At 45.5% G+C, this 21,680-nt stretch overlaps 1 protein-coding gene across 2 annotated transcripts in view; it reads right to left on the bottom strand.

Annotated features, from left to right (window-relative positions):
• tmtc1 (transmembrane O-mannosyltransferase targeting cadherins 1) overlaps nt 1–21,680 on the bottom strand; it is a 187,719-nt gene that overhangs the window by 30,374 nt on the left and 135,665 nt on the right. The gene's annotated exons all lie outside the window — the stretch shown is intronic.

A 21,680-nucleotide genomic window follows, 5' to 3' on the forward strand; every position in this document is an offset into this window, starting at 1 on the left:
TCTTTCATCATTGTACCTATCTAAGACTCTGTTAATGTATCTGTCTCTACTACCACCCCTGGCTGCACATTCCATGTATCTACCATTCTCTGTGTAAATTGGGAGAGTTTTTCTATTCACTCAATGGGAATAACTTAGCTCATTTAAAATAGTTTCTTTTTCCTTCTGTTTGCATTTATTTCCAATAGATAATGTGAGTTCCAGATGAAGTCTGCAGTATATAGTCTATGCTATCAGCTTCAATGCTAAATACATCAATAAACAGCCCAAACCTCCAGCCTATGAAACTCCATGGGGTCAGAGGCTGCTTCAGATAGCTGCAATTCCGATTAAAGGCAATACTAAAATTGGCATTGATTCATTATTGTCACATATACCAGGGTACACTGCAAAACCTGTCGTGCATACTGTTACACAGATCAAATTATTGCACAGTACATTGAGGTAGAACAGGGTTAAACAATAACAATACAGAATAAGGTGAAAGTGCAGTGTGGCTAAACAATAAAGTGCAAGAATCTATTGCATCCGGTGCTCCCGGTGCGGCCTCCTCTACATCAGTGAAACCCGACGCAGATTGGGGGACCGCTTCGTCGAGCATCTCCACTCCGTCTGCCACAACAGACGGGATCTCCCAGTAGCCACCCACTTCAACTCTGCTTCCCATTCCCATTCAGATATGTCCATACATGGCCTCCTCTACTGCCATGATGAGGCTAAACTCAGGTTGGAGGAGCAACACCTCATATACCGTCTAGGTAGTCTCCAGCCCCTTGGTATGAACATAGAATTCTCCAACTTCTGGTAATTCCCTCCCCCTCCTTTCCTCTATCCCTATTTCACTCTACCCCTCCCCCAGCTCCCTCATGGTTCCGCATCCTTCTTCTACCACCCATTGTTTTCAGGGCTATGACGTCAATGCTTCCCCTCCCCCACCCCTTTGTTTTTCAAATTACTGGTCTATCAACTGAAGCTACAAGCATTCTTCAACTCCTTCCCCATCTTTCATTTTTTAGTCCTGACGAAGGGTTCCGGCCCGAAACGTTGACTCATTGGTTATGACTGATGCTGCCCGACCTGCTGAGTTCATCCAGTGTACTGAAAGTGTTGCTTTGATCTTTTACAGCACCTGCAGATTATTTTGTGTTTAAAGTGCAAGAAGTAGATGGTGATGTCAAAAGTCTATCTTATCATACTACAGAACTACTTAATAGTCTTATTACAGCAGGGCAGAAGCTGTCCTTGGTATGTGCTATGAGGATTTTGTATCTTGCACCCAGTGGAGGAGGTGAGAAGAGAGAATGGCTGGGGTGGGTGAGATTGAACTGCATCGTGCTGCTTGCTTTACTGAGGCAGTAGAAGTGGAAGAGAAGCAATCATTGGTGAGCTTTCCCAAACTTTTCCTGTCTTCATTTCTGGTAGTTTGCACCATTTTCACTCTACAAAGTAACTATTGCCTGTAAAACATTATCTTCAATACCCACTGCACATGATATAACACTGGCATTCATGAAGTAATTCTGTACATGGTAGGTGGTTAAGGTGTTCGTCTAGTGATCTGAAGGTCGCTAGTTCGAGCCTTGGCTGAGGCAGCGTGTGTGTCCTTGAGCAAGGCACTTAACCACACATTGTTCTGTGATGACACCGGTGCCAAGTTGTATGGGTCCTAATGCCCTTCCCTTGGATAACATCGGTGGCATGGAGAGGGGAGACTTGCAGCATGGGCAACTGCTGGTCTTCCATACAACCTTGCCCAGGCCTGCGCCCTGGAAACCTCCCAAAGGCTCAATTCCATGATCTCACGAGACTAACGGATGCCTATATATAGATTCACTGATGAGAACCTCTTCTTAGAAGTATGTACAAATTCGGCATATCACCTGAAACTTCGACAAACTTTTATAGATGCACAGTGTCCTAACTGGTTGTATAACCACCTGGGATGGAAACCCCAATCCCGGAATGGAAAAGACTACATAAAGCGGTGGATACAGCCCAGTCCATCTCAGGCAAAGCCCTCCCACCACTGAGTACATTTACAGGGAGGGCTGCCACAAGAAAGCAGCATCCATCAAAGATCTCCATCATCCAGGCCATGCTCGCATCTCCCGACTATCATCAGACAGGAGGGATAGAAGCCTTGGGTCCCACACAACCAGGTTCAGGAACAGTTATTACCCAATAACCATCAGGCTCCTGAACCGGCATGCACAACTTCACTCACCTCAACTCTGAACTTACTGTACAACCTTTTCTAATTTCTTTATTTTATTCTCCAGTTCTCCAAAGGGTGACACAGTGGCACAACAGGTAGAGCTGCAGCCTCTCAGTTTCAGTGACATGCACTTTAAGGTAGTTTTTGTCTCTGTGACTGTTGGGTGCCAGTGATTCTCCAGAACTAAACAACAGGCACTAGCAGTGGGCTCACCCTCGGCACAGAGACCATTTCTCTGTCAAAAGGAAGTACAGTTTATTCATGTGCAACCCAAATTCCATATCACTGTTTTTCAGTGGGGGGGGGGGTTCATATTTTAAACTTGTTTCCTGGTTTAGAACTAATCCTTGGACGGCTGCAGATAACCCCCATGGTATATTAATAGCTTAAAATGTAGCTTATTTTCACGTTCAGACTTCCCGAGGCCAGCCTTATCACAAATAGGTTGTGTACTATGGCAAGTTTGGGATGAGCCAGATTGCACCATTGCGTTTAAGACAAACAAAGGAAATAGGATTGAACAGGATAGGATGTTCCTCTGCAGCGAGGAAGCATAATACAAATTGAACAAGAGAAATGCAAGATAGACCCTTTACCTTACACAACCTAGGGAGGGAAGAAATATTGATGCAGATTAAAATACTTTGTTAATACAGTCAGTATCCAGCCTCTCCAAGGTCAGAGGACAACAGAGGGTGGGGAAATGTCCCCAATTATGCTGTCTAGTGGCACCTTTACTAATTCAGCTTCCTTATTAGTCTCCAATTTTAACTAAAAGCCCACACTGAGAGCCAGCACAAACTTACATCAAGAGCACAGCACCTTTCAATCTCAGCCAAGAGCTGGAGGAGGATTTGGGGTAAGTCCTTTGCCTCACTACATTTGGAATGCAGCGTATTGCATTCATCTAGCACCTAGCGTGTAGATTCTGTGTCCAGGTGCAAGTGAGCAAATCTACGCTGAGTGGATGGTGGGGTAAAAGGAGGGAGGGATACATGAAAGGGCAGTGTTACAAGGATCTACCACTTAGAAATAATGATCAGAGAGGCACAGAGAGAATGTGTAATTACCGACAAGTACCTTTATTGTCTCAATGGAAGAGCATGTGAATTTACACAACTGGCTACCTGTGTACACACCTACTAAGTTTTCCTGGCTCTCCATGAACAGTCAAAGAGTAGGGAAAGTAATACCAGTAAATGAGTCTCTGCTGGCCATGTGCTCCTTGTTGTCCCATTCTGATCTCCACATATCCATGGGGTACTCCACATCCACAATAGCGGATCTCTGGCGAGTTATTGTTATTTTGCAGTTGAAAACCTCTGCTTTTATATTAATTACTTATCAATTCAAATGTTGCATTTCAATGTCATTAGCTATGAGTCACCTGACTGACTATAACACCTCCTTACTGGCTCTGGTGCAAGCCAACACCCATTTATTTCCCTTCTTCTGCAAATAACAAGTAATTTATGACTCTTTGTTCTCAATCAGTTACCAAACTAGGAGACAGTTTAAATCATTCAGGGCAGACACAGACCGCACCATTCAGAAACTTGTGTATTATATCTAACCAAAGACCACCTCACAAATAACTTATTTGGAAATTATCTCCACTCCAGCAGATTACCTGGAGCATCACTGCCTCTACTTTAAAACACTAATCAAGCCAAACAACTACAGTTCACAAAATGCAGGATGCATAGCAGCTTCACAAAATGGCAGCCTCCATTTCTTCAACCTCATGGCAAAGCAAAGACAATTGTAGAATGCAGTTCTCTCTGGCCAACAGCAGAATCAGACAAGTAAGATGTGAGAGGGAAGTACAAAAGCCATGTGGTTGGAATGATATTGAGTTAAGGAGGGTAGAAAGAACTTAAACCCAGGATGACATGAGCAACCACAACTCAACATTGGTTAGTGAGGACCACGATATAGCAAGTAAAAAGGCGGAAGAATTTTGAGGAAACTGAACTAGTGCTAGTGGATAATGGAGGGTGGGTCAGGAGGATGCTAATATTATGGAATCTGAAAGAGGCAAAGTCATTAATGAAGGCTTCAGCAGCAGGTGGTATTGTGTGGAGCTGTGAAGTGGGAAGATGAAGATACTGGTACATGTTCTCATCTTTTACATCTTCTGTCCAATGGAAGGGGGGATGATGACAGAATAAGCAGTGTAGAAGGGTCTTTCATTATGTTGGCAGACAGAGTCAATGGAGCGTTTTGGAACAACCTGACGTGGCTGCTGGTGACATCACTGAATCACAGCATGTTAATAAAGATGTGGACAGATTCGGCACTGGTAAGATAATAGTGTTGGACTAGAGGAAAAGGCCTTAACTTCTGGAGTAACTTGAAATAAAAATGATTAGAAAACATATGTTATTAGCAAATACGAGGAAATCTGCAGATGCTGGAAGTTCAAGCAACACACACAAAATGCTGGTGGAACGCAGCAGGCCAGACAGCATCCATAGGAAGAAGCACAGTCGATATCTCAGGCCGAGACCCTTCGTCAGGACGAACTGAAGGAAGAGATAGTAAGAGATTTGAAAGTGGGAGAGGGAGGAGGAGATCCAAAATGATAGAAGACAGGAGGGGGAGGGATGGAGCTAAGAGCTGGAAAGTTGATTGGCAAAAGGGATACGAGGCTGGAGAAGGGAGAGGATCATGGGACGGGAGGCCTAGGGATAAAGAAAGGGGGAGGGGAGCACCAGAGGAAGATGGAGAGCAGGCAAGGAGTTATTGTGAGAAGGTCAGAGAGTGAAAAAAGGGAAAAATCAATCAATTAATTAATTAATTAATTAGGGATGGGATAAGAAGGGAAGGAGGGGCATTAATGGAAGTTAGAGAAGTCAATGTTCATGCCTTCAGGTTGGAGGCTACCCAGACGGAATATAAGATGTTGTTCCTCCAACCTGAGTGTAGGTTCCTCTTGACGGTAGAGGAGGCCGTGGATAGACAGATCAGAATGGGAATAGGACATGGAGTTACATCTTATGGAAATGTTTGTTTGATGATGAAATTCAATAAAAAATAAATTACAAAAAGAATGTGTGGCCACTGGGAGATCCTGCTTTCTCTGGCAGACAGAGAGTAGGTGTTCAGCGAAACGATCTCCCAGCCTGCATCGGGTCTCACCAATATATAGAAGGCCACACCGGGAGCACCAGATGCAGTATATCACACCAGCCGACTCAAAGGTGAAGTGTCGCCTCACCTGGAAGAACTGTCTGGGGCCCTGAATGGTGGTAAGGGAGGAAGTGTAAGGGCATGTGTAGCACTTGTTCCGCTTACAAGGATAACTGCCAGGAGGGAGATCGGTGGGAAGGAATGGGGGGGGACGAATGGCCAAGGAAGTCGCGTAGGGAGCGATCCCGGTGGAAAGCAGAAAGAGGTGGGGAGGGAAAGATGTGCTTAGTGGTGGGATCCTGTTGGAGGTGGCGGAAGTTACAGAGAATTATATGTGGGATCTGGAGGCTGGTGGGGTGGTAGGTGAGGACAAGGGGAACCCTATCCCTAGTGGGGTCGCAGGAGGATGGAGTCAGAGCAGATGTGCGTGAAATGGGAGAGATGCGTTTGAGAGCAGAGTTGACGGTGGAGGAAGGGATGTCCTTTTCTTTAAAAAAGGAAGACATCTCCTTCGTCCTGGAATGAAAGGCCTCATCCTGAGAGCAGATGCTATGGAGACGGAGGAATTGCGAGAAGGGGATGGCATTTTTGCAAGAGACAGGGTGGGAAGAGGAATAGTCCAGGTAGCTGTGAGAGTCTGCAATAAAGATATCCAGAGCAGGCAGAAGACCAGACTGGGGTGTCCATGAAGAGGAAGAGAGTTGAAGACAGGAGAAGAGGTCATCGGTGGGGGTGGGAGAGTCCTTGTTGAAGAAGTAGGCTTGAAGATGGAGCCGGCGGAAGAAGAGTTCAGTGTCATGGCGCATGTGGAACTAGCTGAAGTGTGGGCGAAGGGGGACAAAGGTAAGGCCCTTACTGAGGACAGAGCGCTCTGCCTCAGAGAGTTGAAGGTCGGAGGGAATGGTAAAGACCCGGCACGGATGAGAGCTGGGATCGGAGGGGGGAGGGGGAGGGAAGCTGGTAGTGTCAGTAGGCAAGGGACGGTTGGGGTGAGAGGAAGGTGGAGCGTCTGAGGGCCCAGGAGCTGACAATGGGATCTGAGGGAGACGGGGTTGCAGAGTGGTGGTAGGGGAAGGGGAGACAGGAGTCACAATAGCTGCATGTGAAGATCTGGCCTGGAGTTCAAGGCTGGAGTCGCAGTTGGAGGTTGCGCAATCACTTTGAGGTTGGACAAACTAGGATTTTCTCTGTAAAAGTGGAGTTTGAGGGGAGATCTGTTAGCAGTTTATCACATTATGCGAGGCATAGAGAGAATGGACAGATCGTACCTTTTCCCAGCAACGTCAATTTCCAACACTTGACGACAGGCATTCAAGGTGAGAGGAGGGAAGTTCAAAGGAGATAATTTTCTTTAATAGCAATTTGTTGCAATTAAAGTTTCTGTTTTACACAGAAAGTGGAACGTGCTGCCAAGGGTGCTGATGGAGGCCGATCTGTTGGAGGTGCTTAAGAGGCTGATAGAAAGGCACATGAATATGCAGAAAATGGAGGTATATGGATCCAGGTGCAGGCAGGATAGTTTAGGTGCCATTAACTTATTTGGTTCACACAACACTGTGGGCCGAAGGGCCTGTTTCTGTTTTATGTTCCAGGGTACCGCATTTTGCTCTAGGAAAGAAAGATTGATTTCCTATTACATAAAGAAAAGTGTTAACCACTTCAATGTCTAGGTAAATGTTTGCTCTTAATTTTAACAACCATATCAAATTCATGGCAGAGGAAACTGCAGCTGAAAACAGAACACTGAATAACAGCCCTTAGAGACCTAATCAAATTACACTTGGAATCACTTCTCAAATATTTATTTAGTCTGGCTGACCAAAATTTTAACTACAGTTTGGCTTTAAGCATATTCAGAAGACTGACTTTCACAAAAAAAAGCATCTTGTCGAGCTCACCTCTTCCAGTGCCAAAAATCTGGTGCTGAACAGGCGATGGAACCCACACTGTTCTCCCCACCCAGCAGCCCACTAAACCCTGTTGTTTTAATAATGTTTTCTCCTGCTCAAAGGAATGCTGGGATAGGCCAGTCCCCATAGCTGCCTCCAACACAGGGTGGCAAGGGAAAGTCTTTTCAATTTCAAAAGCCAGAAGAAAAATATTAGAAACATAGAAAACCTACAGCACAATACAGGCCCTTCAGCCCACAAAGCTGTGCTGAACATATATTTACCTTAGAAATTACCTAGGGTTACCCATAGCACTCTATTTTTCTAAGCTCCATGTACCTATCCAGGAGTCTCTTAAAAGACCCTATCAAAACCGCCTCCACCACCGTCGCCGGCAACAAATTCCACGCACTCACCACTCTCTGCATAAAAAACATACCCCTGACGTCTCCTCTGTACCCGCTTCCAAGCACCTTAAAACTGTGCCCCCTCGTGCTAGCCATCTCAGCCCTGGGAAAAAGCCTCTGACTATTTACACAATCAATGCCTCTCATCATCTTATACACCTCTATCAGGTCACCCCCATCCTCCATTGCTCCAAGGAGAAAAGGCCAAGTTCACTCAACCTATTCTCATAAGACTTGCTCCCCAATCCAGGCAAAATCCTTGTAAATCTTGTCTGCACCCTTTCTATGGTTTCCACATCCTTCCTGTAGTGAGACGACCAGAACTGAGCACAGTACTCCAAGTGGGGTCTGATCAGTGTCCTATAGAACTGCAACATTACCTCTTAGCTCTTTAACTCAATCCCACGATTGATGAAGACCAATACACCATATGCCTTCTTAACCAGAGAGTCAACCTGTGCAGCAGCTTTGAGTGTCCTATGGACTCGGACCCCAAGATCCCTCTGTTCCTCCACACTGCCAAGAATCTTACCATTAATACTACATTCTGTCATCATATTTGATCTACCAAAATAAACCACCTCACACTTATCTGGATTGAATTCCACCTGCCACTTCTCAGCCCAGTTTTGCATCCTATCAATGTCCCGCTGTAACCTCTGACAGCCCTCCACACTATCCACAACACCTCCAACTGTTGTGTCATCAGCAAATTTACTAACCCATCCCTCCACGTCCTCATCCAGGTCATTTATAAAAATCACGACGAGTAGGGGTCCCAGAAAAGATCCCTGAGGCACAGTACTGGTCACCGACCTGCATGCAGAATATGACCCGTCTACAACCACTCTTTGCCTTCTGCAAGCAAGCCAGTTCTGGATCCACAAAGCTATGTCCCCTTGGATCCCACGCCTCATTACTTTCTCAATAAGCCTTGCATGGGGTACCTTATCAAATGCCTTGCTGAAATCCATATACACTACATCTACCGCTCTACCTTCATTAATGTGTTTAGTCACATCCTCAAAAAATTCAGTCAGGCTTGTAAGGCTTTACCTGCCTTTGACAAAGCCATGCTGACAATTCCTAATCATATTATGCCTCTCCAAATGTTCATAAATCCTGCCTCTCAGGATCTTCTCCATCAACTTACCAACCACTGAAGTAAGACTCACTGGACTATAATTTCCTGCGCTATCCCTACTCCCTTACTTGAATAAGGGAACAAGATCCACAACCCTCCAATCCTCCGGAACATCTCCCGTCCTTGTTGACGATGCAAAGTAAAACCCCTCCCTCGCCTCCCACAGTAGCCTGAGTTACATCTCGTCTGTTCTTGGTGACTTATCCAATTTAACTTTGCTGTACTGAATAATTGTTCTTTGTTTAACAACGTGCAGGACCTGATACAGCTTTGCCTGAACAAATTGGACACTGTGCTTGACCAATGATCTAGCTGGGGCACTGTATCTCCCAGGTCTGCACCTTGCTCACTACGCCAGATAATTTTGAAAACGAAGCTTTTTCTCTTCGTTTTGCCCTCCCATCCACACTGAGCCGGCGTTTTTAGCCCACGAAAACGGAGATTTTCGAAAACACTCTCCAGAGTGAATAAATCTGTGTACGGGGTAACCGGAGAGATTTAAAAACGTTGTCATGACAACACCAGAACAACAACGCTTTTTTCTGCTTCTGCTTGGTACTGCACAAGCTGTTATAACGCGCAGTCGGTGCGAACGGTGTGAGAGTTAAATTGTAAAGTGAGCTTTTTTGACTGTTTAAAAACGCTGTCATGACGAGCCGGAACAGATGTTCGTTGTTTTCTTGAACACCACCACCTAACAATTCAGAACAGACGGACGAGACTGAAGCCAGTCGACCCATAGCTTACTGAATAAATAAGTATACTCACTTCGCCCTGTTTTCTGTCCTTGCTTGTATGAAGGTGGTTTACCTATTATACAAGTACTTCTCTGACAATAGATGTGTAACAGCCTAATATAACATTGTATGGAAATACAAGATAACGCTGATGCAGACGTTTTATACATTTAACAAGGTGCTTTATTAATGTAACAGAGTTAGTTTTTCAATGTTCGTCGTCAGCTGGGTCATACTGTCCGTGAACTCCCTGTCGGTTGCCTCCATACGCTCCAGTATTTGTTTTTTTTTAAGTTTTAAGTCCTCCTGTGCGAGAGCCAAGAGCAATTCCTTTAAAGTTTTTCTACAATGTAACTGGACAAACGCGCACGAAGTATATCGTTTTCTCTTCGCTTGTTTTCTGGGTGTCCTACGCGTGCCCAGTAGGAGGAGATTCGCCCAAATATCCGCCTAATGTGGACGGAGATATTTTGAAAAACGCTTAGTGTGGACGCCTGTCGTTTTTACTCGAAACCGGCGTTTTCAAAATTATCCGGCATAGTGTGGCCGTATCATTATTAGGTCAACATACTAGTAACTTGCTGACTGCTGTTCCAGACAAGACATTGTATTACGTTTACCGAAAGCCCCGAGGCTCTACTTGGTCATTTTACTTTTTTTCACAGCTCTTGCATTCCCTATTTCTTCCTATTGTACACAGATCTCTATTCACTTCCTAATGATTATCCACTTTAGAGGCAGAATGGGATTCACAGATTGCTTTTCACAATGTCACGATCTTTCAAAGCTCTTCTCGGCCAATGAAACAGTCCCTGTTCTAACATCGGGAAATGTCAGTGTCAGCTCCAACAAACTGCAATTAAAGGAAAGATCTCCTGCATAAGTGATATTGGAAGAGGACCATGCATTAGTGGTACATCGAGGGCAGATCTCTTAATCTTTGAACTGGTACCCAGGATGTTTTGAATTGATCAATAGGACATATGAATCCTTGGTTTACCACCTCACACTAAAGGCATATTTGGTGCTTCACAACCTACAGCACTGCAGCCCACTGAACACAGGTAACACTGATCAAACCACAATGGAATGGACAGTTAAAATACTCATTTCGTTAACGCTGTGAGAATAGATGTTGTCAGCACCGGCTGTCCTGTGAACATTATGTGCAAATTGCTGGTGGGAATTGCGAAAGCTTCATAGGCTGTTAACCAACTGTCAGCGATCTAGACTGGTGGCTGGATATTGTTAGAATCAATTTGTGTAGCTGTACAAGAAAAATGAAGGTCGATAAAACATGCTGAGGGCCTTGTTCAAGATGGAGAAATTGTAAATTAAAGATATCCCGGACACTTACACTCATAAAAATAGAGCACATCCACATGGAAAACCAGCAGATTGTTTTTTCTTGTCAGCTTTGCCCCTCCTCTGTTCAAGACACATATCACAAGGAGCAGTTCTTCACAGTTATGCATTGATGGTAGACTGACAACTGAACCTTGGAAGGAATGTACATCTGCCTGACACAGTGGGGAATTGCCAAAAGCAGAAATCCTGAGAACTCTGTCCAAGAGGGAATTGCGGTTAAATTTAGCATTCTGCTGGGGACAACATATACAGCATATCCAACCACTGCAAAGTGTAAAAATACTCTAAAGATAATTTTGTTCAGTGATATGGCTATGACGTGGGTGCACACATCTGTACATAATCACTAACCAGCCACTGAAATTCCATGGCAACAAGAGCGGGCCAAAGGCTCGGCTTTGTGCAGTGACCGACTCGACCCCAGATATCCCTGAAGTCACGACGCCATTGACTAAAGACAGATCATGAGCTTGATGGAAGACTGATTTGCTGCATTGTGACCATCAACAAAAGGCACAGCAGTTACTTGTTCAGGACTCTCTGACAGTGCCTCCCAAGCATGCGATCTTCGACTTTTTGAAACTTTGGGCTGGAGAAGAGGGGCAGTTCACCAGATCATAGGGATTCATGGAACATGGAACACTATACAACATTAGCCATAATGTCCCTGGCTACATACCCGATTGATGCCTCTTACATTTTGTATACCTCTATCAAGTCACCTCTCATCCTCCTTCTTTCCAAAGAAAAATCTTAGCTTGCTCAACCTATCTTCCTAAGATATTGGGTTTCATTTTCATGAATTTTTCCAATACCTTTTCCCAGGAATGACAATTTGCTTCAGCTCCTCGTTAACTCTAAATCTGATGCTCTCCACTGTTTCTGGGAGACTTTCTCTGCTTCCATGAAGAGAGACGCAAAATGGTGGTTTAATTTCTTCACTTTCTTTATTCTCAGATTTAGTTTCTCATGCCTCAGGACCTATCAGTCAATCAATCATGGGCTGGGACGGTAGTGTAGCGGTTCGTGTAATGCTATTACAGTGCCAGTGATCCTGGTTCAATTCCCGCCATTGTCTGTAAGGAGTTAGTACGTTCTCCCTGTGACCATGTGGGTTTCTTCAGGTGCTCTGGTTTCCTCCCACATTCCCAAGACATACGGGGTCGTAGGTTAATTGGTCACATGGGTGTAATAGGGCGGTGTGGGCTCGTGGGACTAGAACAGCCTGTTACCACGCTGTATTTCTAAATTAAACCTCCACACACCAACTGACGGGCAAAGCATTATCAACTGGTGTGTTGGAAAACAGCCCAAGGAGGAATTCTTTTCTTCATGATCATGAAAACAGAAATTGCCTTTACACAGTATCCTCAAGATCCTCAGGATGATTCAAACATACTGCAGTTGACAACATCCTACGTACCCACTGCAGTAATGTGGGCGCTAATCTGCATAGCAAGTAGGTAAGTGACAGTGACAAAGTATTTTGCTTTAGCGATACATGTTGAAGATTTAATAAACTGGGATACTGGAACAGACCTCCCCACAAAACTCTCCTTTAACATAATGCACAAGGCCCTGAGGAGTGGGCTCCTCTTTTTAAGGCCTAATGCAGGTAATTGGCAATAGTTAGCACGGATATAGTGGGCTTGAGGATCTGATTCTGTGCTGTTCAACTGTATGACACCCAATTTGAAAGCAAATCTGCAGCAGCGTCCTCTGAAGTAAAACTAACAACCTACTGTGTCTAAGGCCAGAGAAAGCTGAGCACAACTGAACTAGGAGTCCCTCACTGGGAGAAAATGGGTCCTTTCAGATCACAAAGAAACGTAACCAACTCCCAGTTACTTTGTCGTTAATTACTGCTATTTGAAAGAAACTGAATTGCTAGATTCAGGAGAAGGGATTAAAGACTATATTAATACTGAAAATGCTATTTCTTGTCAGAAAAGGTGGAATCCATTTACTAATCCTTGTTGCGACTAACAAAGTGGGCGATCCCTGTGCACCATAGGAAGTTTTTCATAGGAAGATTTGGAGTACGAAGGGTTGGGATCTGTTTACCAGTCAATTCTGCAACCACGACAACCATAGATAAAGAGAAAAAAAAGTGCAGTGTCCCTGAGAGCTTAACTTGGCCTAGCAGCGAGTCACGAAGGCTTGGAGGGTACAAGGTTCAATCTCCGGTCTGCATGGGGGTGGTGGCTTGGTTCCAAATCACCTGTTGAGTGACAGAGCTAAACAGAAGTATGAGCGGTGTGTGTGGCTGCATCAGGCGGTGCATAGACTCAGAGCTAGGGTTGCCAACTGTCCCATATTAGCCGGGACATCCCGTATATTGGGCTAAATTGATTTGTCCCATACGGGACCACCCTTGTCCCATATTTCCCCCGCTAGGGTAGAGCATTCCTATGAAAACTTTCGTGCCAAAATGGCGTAAAATGAAGAATTACCATTAATTTATATGGGAAAATCTTTTGAGCATTCCCGGACCCAAAAAATAACCTACCAAATCATACCAAATAACACATAAAACCTAAAATAACACTAACTTATAGTAAAAGCAGGAATTATATGATAAATACACAGCCTATATAAAGTAGAAATAATGTATGTACAGTGTAGGTTCATTTAATAGAATTGGGAAGATTAAGCCAAAACTGACTTGTAGAAAAAGAAAATCAGAACGTACACACATGCGCACACAGGTGCCTGCGCATGGCTTTATGATCATGGTAGTCTTTCTTGGGGTAAACACAAGTGTCCCGTATTTGACTGCTACTTTTGTCCCTTATTTGGGAGTGAGAAATTTGGCAACCCTAGTCAGAGCACACAGGCCCCAGGCCTCACTGCGTACCGAGGTCCTACCTGTCCCTGCGTACCTTTCAGCTGGGCCTTGGCCTTCACAGGAAAGTTTCTGCAGAGAAAGACCTATAACCACAGTCCATCAGACAGCGGTCAGCACAGTCCAGGAAGCTCTGCGTGAGAGGTTTATGGTGGATCCTGTGGCATGGTTTCCTGAGCAGACTGCCAAAGTTATTTGGCAGAACATCTCATCACCAGAACTCATAAGCAAGCACCAAGACCTTGCTTGATTGATAGCAAGAGGGGTGCCCCCTGCCAGATCTTTCTTGTATTGCTGAAGTCTCTCACCTGCTGGGCTCTACCCTTGGAGATAGCTGTAGTGTGAATGAGACAATCGGCCACCTCCGGGTTTGCCAAGGAGGTCTGGAAAAGGATGCAGTGGTCCTTGTCAAGTCTTGTCCCAGGCAACTAAGTAGAAGGCAGCTCCCAGGGACAGATACTGAGACAACCATCAAGTGCTGCTGGAAGATTATCAACACACTTCAGTCTGAATGCAACTTGTCAGACTCCCAGTGGAAGAAGATGTCCATGAGTGAATGCTGCCAAATAACACATACCTAGGTACAGGAGCACTGAGGCTGTCTACAAGAAGGGTCAGAGCCGTCTCTATTTCCTGAGGAGACTGAGGTCCTTTAACATCTGTCGGACGATGCTGAGGATATTCTACGAGTCTGTGGTGGCCAGTGCGATCATGTTTGCTGTTGTGTGCTGGGGCAGCAGGCTGAGGGTAGCAGACACCAACAAAATCAACAAACTCATTCGTAGGGCCAGTGATGTTGTGGGGATGGAACTGGACTCTCTGACGGTGGTGTCTGAAAAGAGGATGCTGTCCAAGTTCCATGTCATCTTGGACAATGTCTCCTATCCACTACATAATGCACTGGTTGGGCACAGGAGTACATTCAGCCAGAGATTCATTCCACCGAGATGCAACACAGAGCGTCATAGGAAGCCATTCCTGCCTGTAGCCATCAAACTTTACAACTCCTCCCTTGGAGGGTCAGACACCCTGAGCCAATAGGCTGGTCCTGGACTTATTTCCATCTGGCATAATTTACATATTACTATTTAATTATTTATTGTTTTATTACTATTTAATTATTTATGGTGCAACTGTAAAGAAAACCAATTTCCCCCGGGATCAGTAAAGTATGACTATGACTATGACTATGAGTACGTGCTGAGGAACACACAGAATCTGTGGGGAAGGACCGCATCTGCTGGGCAGCAAGGCACCGGCCTCTGTTTCACAGCCTCTCAAACAATCCATTGGTGCATTGTTTAAGGAGGAACCCTGAATGGAGTTGCAACATTGTGAGAGAATCTCTTGAAATGATACCATTAATATAGAGAAATTTGTATCCTGCTTGTATCTTCTGCCTCTTTATATCTGAACTAAAGAATCAGGCACGATTTCTAGATCCAAGACGATGTGTGTTGGATGAACTAAGGATCAGACTCATTCGACCCAATCACCAGGCACAAAGTTGGAATGTCTTGGGAGGCTGGGGTGGTGGGGAGGTACTTCCCTCAGCCTGAATGAGCAGAGGATAAGTGAACAACAGGAATTCTGCAGATGCTGGAAATTCAAGCAACACACATCAAAGTTGCTGGTGAACGCAGCAGGCCAGGCAGCATCTCTAGGAAGAGGTACAGTCGACGTTGCAGGCGGTGACAGCAATCATTTGTCCTGCCCAGGTGACCACTGTGTTTGGCAGCCGGCACTGTCATTTGTATTAATAACCAACACCCCAAGGTTGTGCTGGGGGCAGCCTGCAAGTGTGACCACACATTTTGGTGCCAACACAGCATATTCACAATTTTCAGCAGAGCAACTTGCAAGAACAAAATGAAACCAACCAACAGCAAGATAAACCCTTTTCCCACTTACCCAACACACACACACACACACACACACACACACACACACACGCCTCCAACCCAGGACAGACTGTCTTTGAGCCTCCAGTCCCTTGGCCCTGGACTCTCAGACATCAGGTCTCCAATTTCCAGTCCCTGGCCTAGACTCATAGGCCTCTAACCTCAAGACATGCCGAGCAAGTGACTTCGAACTTCAGGCCTCTACATCCGGACTTTCTGACTTTGGTCTTTGACCTCTGGAATTCAAGCTTCAGACTTGCCGACCTCTGGACTTCATCCTTCAGCTTTGCCATCCAGACTTCACCGATATCTGTGTGTCAGATCATGGGTTTGACTTTCAGGCCTTGATCCTAGGACTTGCCATCACCGGTTTGACCTTTGAGCCTCAACTTCTGGACTAGTCAGACCTCCGATCCCAGTGATCTTGGGGGGGGGGGAGGGGGTGGTGGTGGTGGGGAGGAGGGGAGGGGTGTCACAGACATCCCACCTCTCCCGGAAGTTCCGGGAGTCTCCCGCAAATTAATAGTGGCTCCCTGATGCCCGCAAATTATATACAGTATCACGGAAATCAATTTTTTGAGAGCGAACGAGCAAGAGAAAGCAAGAGAGAGCGCGAGAGAGAAAGCAAGCGAGAGTGCGCGAGCGACCACGACAGAGAGTTCCAAAAAAAGAAATTATAAATTGTACGTCACCCCAGACTACCCTAAAGTGTATCTCTGCCTAATAGGGGTCAAAATAATGACAGTGTTGCTCGCTGCACTGTTTGCAACAGTGACTTTTCTACTGCCCATGGTGGGTTAAAATGTAAAAGACATGTTGAGGTGAGTTTAACAGGTGTCAATTCGTTCATTAGCATGGCTAACGTTATTTAAGCTAGCTGGCTATCTGCTAAGGAGCTACTCTATTGCAGATGTCCCACCTCTCCTGGAAGTTCCGGGAGTCTCCCGCAAATTGATGGTGCTACCTCCCTGAAATCAGTTTTTGCTGGGTGGGATGTCTGGTGTCACCGGCCTTCGTGGTTCCTGTCCATATGGACCTCCAATCGAGGATTTGGGGATGGCTGACTTGGGAATCGCCGGTCTCCTCAGCACCTGCCAACTCAACTTCTGGGATTGTTCACATTTCCCCGCAAAATCTGAACGCCAGCTCCTGCCATGACTCTTCATTCAATGCCCCTGATCTCTACCTCTCCCTCATCCCTGTCTCAGCCCTAACCAGACCCCCAGTCCCTGCGCTATCCTGAAAACTATCCCCATGAACATAAAAAGTAATTCAGTCTGAGCCACGCCATCGCTGCTCTTTGGTCATTTCAAGAAGGGCTTGTACCATTCCGCAGTGTGACAACAGCTTACATCATATGGCTGGTATGTCCTTTTACGTCCTCCAAATGCCCAGATAGATTTTGATCTTGAAGTGTTGAGGGATTTTTCCAGAATTCCCTCCAAGATTTCTCTCCTTTACCCCAGGGTGTGGAGATATTTGAGCCAAGTGCACCAGCCACTGTGAGGGTGGGGCAGGCTTGAGAAACAAACCTGGGCTTCTCCTTGCTGTCAGCTTTTTGTGTTTATAGTCTGCATCCCGTGGGTGAGCCCTTCGGTATAGGTTTCTTCCAGGCTGTTTTACTCTTCATTTCGTGGATGAATTTTATCATGCGGAACCTCAAGGCCTACACTGCAAAAGAACTGAATAAAAAGATGATACACTGAGATTTTTAATTTGTAATTTCAGTAGATCGGGCATACAACCTGGACACCTAAAAGGCAGTCCTATCTAATGGGTAGAGCAGAATAACAAGGGGGACTTGATGGCTGATTTGCTCATTATTTATATGTGCCACCATTGAAATTCTAAGACTGAAATCTGCCTCAAAATGAATAGTTGGGACCCAAGTCATGCTTACATATTACAGGGTTGCAGGGGTTCTCCAAGCACACAACAGTCTTGACTAACTTCAGCACCTGTTACCATATATAAATGGTTTAGCCTCACAGCACACACATTGAGAGTGACAGGTCGATTACTGCTCGAAACAAGGATCAGTACAGTGATATTAAAAAATCTCACACCTCATCATTTTCCATTTATAGGCCTATTTCACTTCTTGTTATAAGCTCCCTTGTACCCAATTTCCACTCTCCATTTCTCATCTACTTGCTATTTCTGAGTGGCACATCATACATCACAATATTTTCCTCATTAGTTTGCGACTGCTAATTTTGTTTTGCGGTGCTGCAGTCCCGATTTCAACATTAGAATGGCAGCCAGCCATTCAGCTGGTGCAGAGGTGGAGATGGTTGAGAGCTTCAAGTTCCAAGGTGTAAGTATCACCAACAAATTGTCCTGGTCCAGCCACAGAGACGCCAGGGAAAAGAAAACAAGCAAGAGTCTCTACTTCCTCAAAAAACTAATGAAATACAGCATATCCCTGATGGCCCTCATCAATTGTTACCATAAAAAGCATTCTGTCTGAATTATTTGTATGACAGCTGCTCTGCCAAAGACTGCAAGAAGTTGCAGAGAGTTGTGACCACAGCCCGGTCTATGATAATAAACAGCCTGCATGGTCTCTGTCTACGCTTCCTGCTGCCTCGGGAAAGAAACCAACATAAGCAAAGGCTCCTTCCACCCTGCTCATTTCCTCTTCTCCCCTCTTGCATCAAGTTAGCACAGTAGCACAGTGGTTAGCACAATGCTTTACAGTACAGGAGACCGGGGTTCAATTCCCACCGCTGTCTGTAAGGAGTTTGTATGTTCTCCCGTGACCGTGTGGGCTTCCTCTGGCAGCTTTAGTTTCCTCCCACAGTCCGAAAGTGTGCTGGTTGGCAAGCCCTTTGGTCATTGTAAATTGTCCTGTGGCTAGGCTCGGGTTCAATCGAGGGATTGCTGGTTAGCGCAGCTCGAAGGGCCAGAAATGCCTATTTTGTGCTGTATGTCAATAAGCAAGCAGAAATATACAAAAGCTTGAGAATTTGCACCACAAAGCTGAAGGACAGCTCGTATGTCGCTGTTATAAGGCACATGAATGGACCTCTTGTACAATAAGAATGAACTCCTGACCATCCCAAGGTAGGTACTCAGGATGTGCACGGCACAACTGGTAGGAGTGCTTACAAACATTTTTAATCTCTCCCTCTCCCAGTGTAGAGTGCCCTCCTGCTTCAAAACATCCACCATTGTACCTGTAACTAAAAAGAACAAGGTAACATGTCTGAATGACTGGTGTACTGTCGCACTCACCTCAATAGTAAGTAAATGCTTTGAGAAACTGGTCAAGGATCAAGGACTATTCTGCAGCATGCTACCACCCACAATGGACCCTGACAAATCGCCTAATGATACAACTGATCACACAACAGCCACAGCTCTACACACCGTCCTTACACGTCTGGAGAAGGATACTTACATGAGAATGCTGTTCTTGGATTACAGTTCAGCATTCAACAACATAATTCCCTCCAGGCTTGACAAGAAGCTCAGAAACCTCGGCCTTCACCCTGCCTTGTGCAGCTGGATCCTGGACTTCCTGTCCAATCGCTGGCAGGTGATAAGAGTGGGCTCCCTAACCTCTGCCCCTCTGCCCCTCAACACAGGTGCCCCTCAGGGCTGTGTCCTAAGCACCCTCCTTTACTCTTTGTATACCCATGGCTATGTCACCACCCACAGCTCCAATCTGCTAATTAAATTTGCTGATGATACTACACTGATTGGTCCAATCTCAAATAATAATGAGGCAGCCTACAGAGAAGAAGTCATCATCCTGATGCAGTGGTGTCACGAAAACAAACCTCTCCCTCAACATTGCAAAAACAAGGGAGCTGGTTGTTGACTACAGGGGGAATGGAGACAAGCTAACCCCTATTGTCATCAATGGATCTGGGGTTGTGAGGGTGAACAGCTGTAAGTTCTTCAGCATACACATTATCAGGGATCTCACGTGATCTGTACATACCGGCTGTGTGATGAGAAAAGCACAACAGCCCCTCTTTCACTTCAGATGGCTGAATAAGTTTGGTATGAGTCCCCAAATCCTAGGGACTTTCTACAGGGGCACAATTGACAGCATCCTGACTGGCTGCATCACTGCCTGGTACGGGATCTGTAGTTCCCTCAGTCACAGGACTCTGCAGAGAGTGGTGCGGACAGCCCTGCGCATCTGTAGATGCGAACTTCCCACTATTCAGGACATTTACAAAGACAGGTGTGTAACAAGCTCCCGAAGGATCACTGGGGACCCGAGTCACCCCAACCACAAACTGCTGCAGCTGCTACCATCTGGGAAACGGTACTGCAGCATAAAAGCCAGGACCAACAGGCTCCGGGACAGCTTCTTCCACCAGGCCATCAGACTGATTAATTCATGCTGATACAATTGTATTTCTATGTTATATTGACTGTCCTATTTATTACAAATTACTATAAATTGCACATTGCACATTTAGAGGGAGACATAATGTAAAGATTTTTACTCCTCGTGTATGTGAAGGATGTAAGAAATAAAGTCAATTCAATTCAAACGGCCTCAGCGTTTGTCTGCTTGTACTGCGCTTTCTAACTGTAATGCTGTATTCTGCAGTCTGTATTTTTTCCCATTTTGTACTACCTAGGGAAAGACCTTCAGGATGGTATGCAAAACAAAGCTTTTCACTGTACCTCAATACATTGCCAATAATTCACCGACTAAGATTCAAGATTCAAATTTATTATATGTACATCGAAACATACAGTGAAAAGCGTGGTTTCAAAGTTCAATGTACATTTCTTATCGGAGTATGTATAAATTATACAATCTTGAGATTCATCTCCTTACAGGCAGCCACAAAACAAGAAACCCAAAAGAACCCATTAAAACAAAAGACCAAATAACACCCAATGCGGGGAGAGAGAAATAAAAGCATAGATCGTGCAAACAAAAGAATTCAGAACAGAAGTGAGTCCACAGACAGGACGCCCGGAGTTGGTGCACAGCCTTAATCTCAGTTCATCACCCAGCGGAGCTCGCAGACACAAAGCCCGGAGCTGCTGGAGCAGGCCACAGGCCCCAGCCTCACTGCAGTGGAGAGTGGAGCAAACGTCACAGATCACGAACAGAGCCGCCCCGACCCTCACCTCTGCGCCCGACACCCTGCCTTTTCAATGCATCTAGCCCACCATTTAAATCGCCCAAACATCGGGTTGTCCCTCGTTCTAGGACCCAGGCCCTGTCGCAATGATACGCTCTGGGCCTGGACCCTGCCACCATGTTTCGGCTCGTACCTGACTTTTCCGAATCGGCCCCCGCATAGGTTGATCAGACATCACTCTCGGTTTAGGCAGACAGGCTCCGAAACTCCTCCGGTCTGACTTTTCTCCACTTCCCACATCCCACATCCAAACACCTTCTCAACAATGTCTCAACCTCACTCTGACTACTTCTCCTTGAACCTGCCTCAACCTCACTCTGACTTTGCATCGCACTCATATGCCTCGACCCTCGAGTCAGTCTCACCTTTGCTTGCCTCTTCAATGTTTCCGGTGATGATTTACCACAATTTTCCACAGAAAATGTATTATTCGGAAAGTATTTAGTTGTATTTCTTGCTTTATGAACTGCCAGTAAGTTGTCACTCATCTTCAGTAGCGCCTTCTTAAACCAGAAGATCTGTGTTAACAACCAACAAACCCGAGAGTGTGCCAAAGAAACCAACAAGTATTGCCACACGTTCCAGCACCAACATAGCATGCCCACAATGCCTAGCAGCACAACACAGAACACAACAAGCAAAAGAACAACAGCAGCAAAACAAGCCCCCTTCCTCCCTCCCACTCACACTCATATATAGACAAGTACCCGCAGGACAGGCCTCCAGCAGATTTGGACTTCAACCACAGATGTCCCGTGTCGGTGTAGACTGAAACTCTGGCCTGACCTCTAGTTCCCTCACATCCCTGTCCCTAAATCCTAACCTGACCCCTAACTCCTCTCTCTCCATCCCAAAAACCATCCTTACGAACTTAAAAAGCAACTAAATCTCAACAGAGGTTGCAGCTCGCACCATCTTTAAC

The sequence above is a fragment of the Mobula birostris genome, chromosome 9 (genome assembly GCF_030028105.1).
Source record: "Mobula birostris isolate sMobBir1 chromosome 9, sMobBir1.hap1, whole genome shotgun sequence".
Classification (NCBI taxonomy): Eukaryota; Metazoa; Chordata; class Chondrichthyes; order Myliobatiformes; family Myliobatidae; genus Mobula; species Mobula birostris.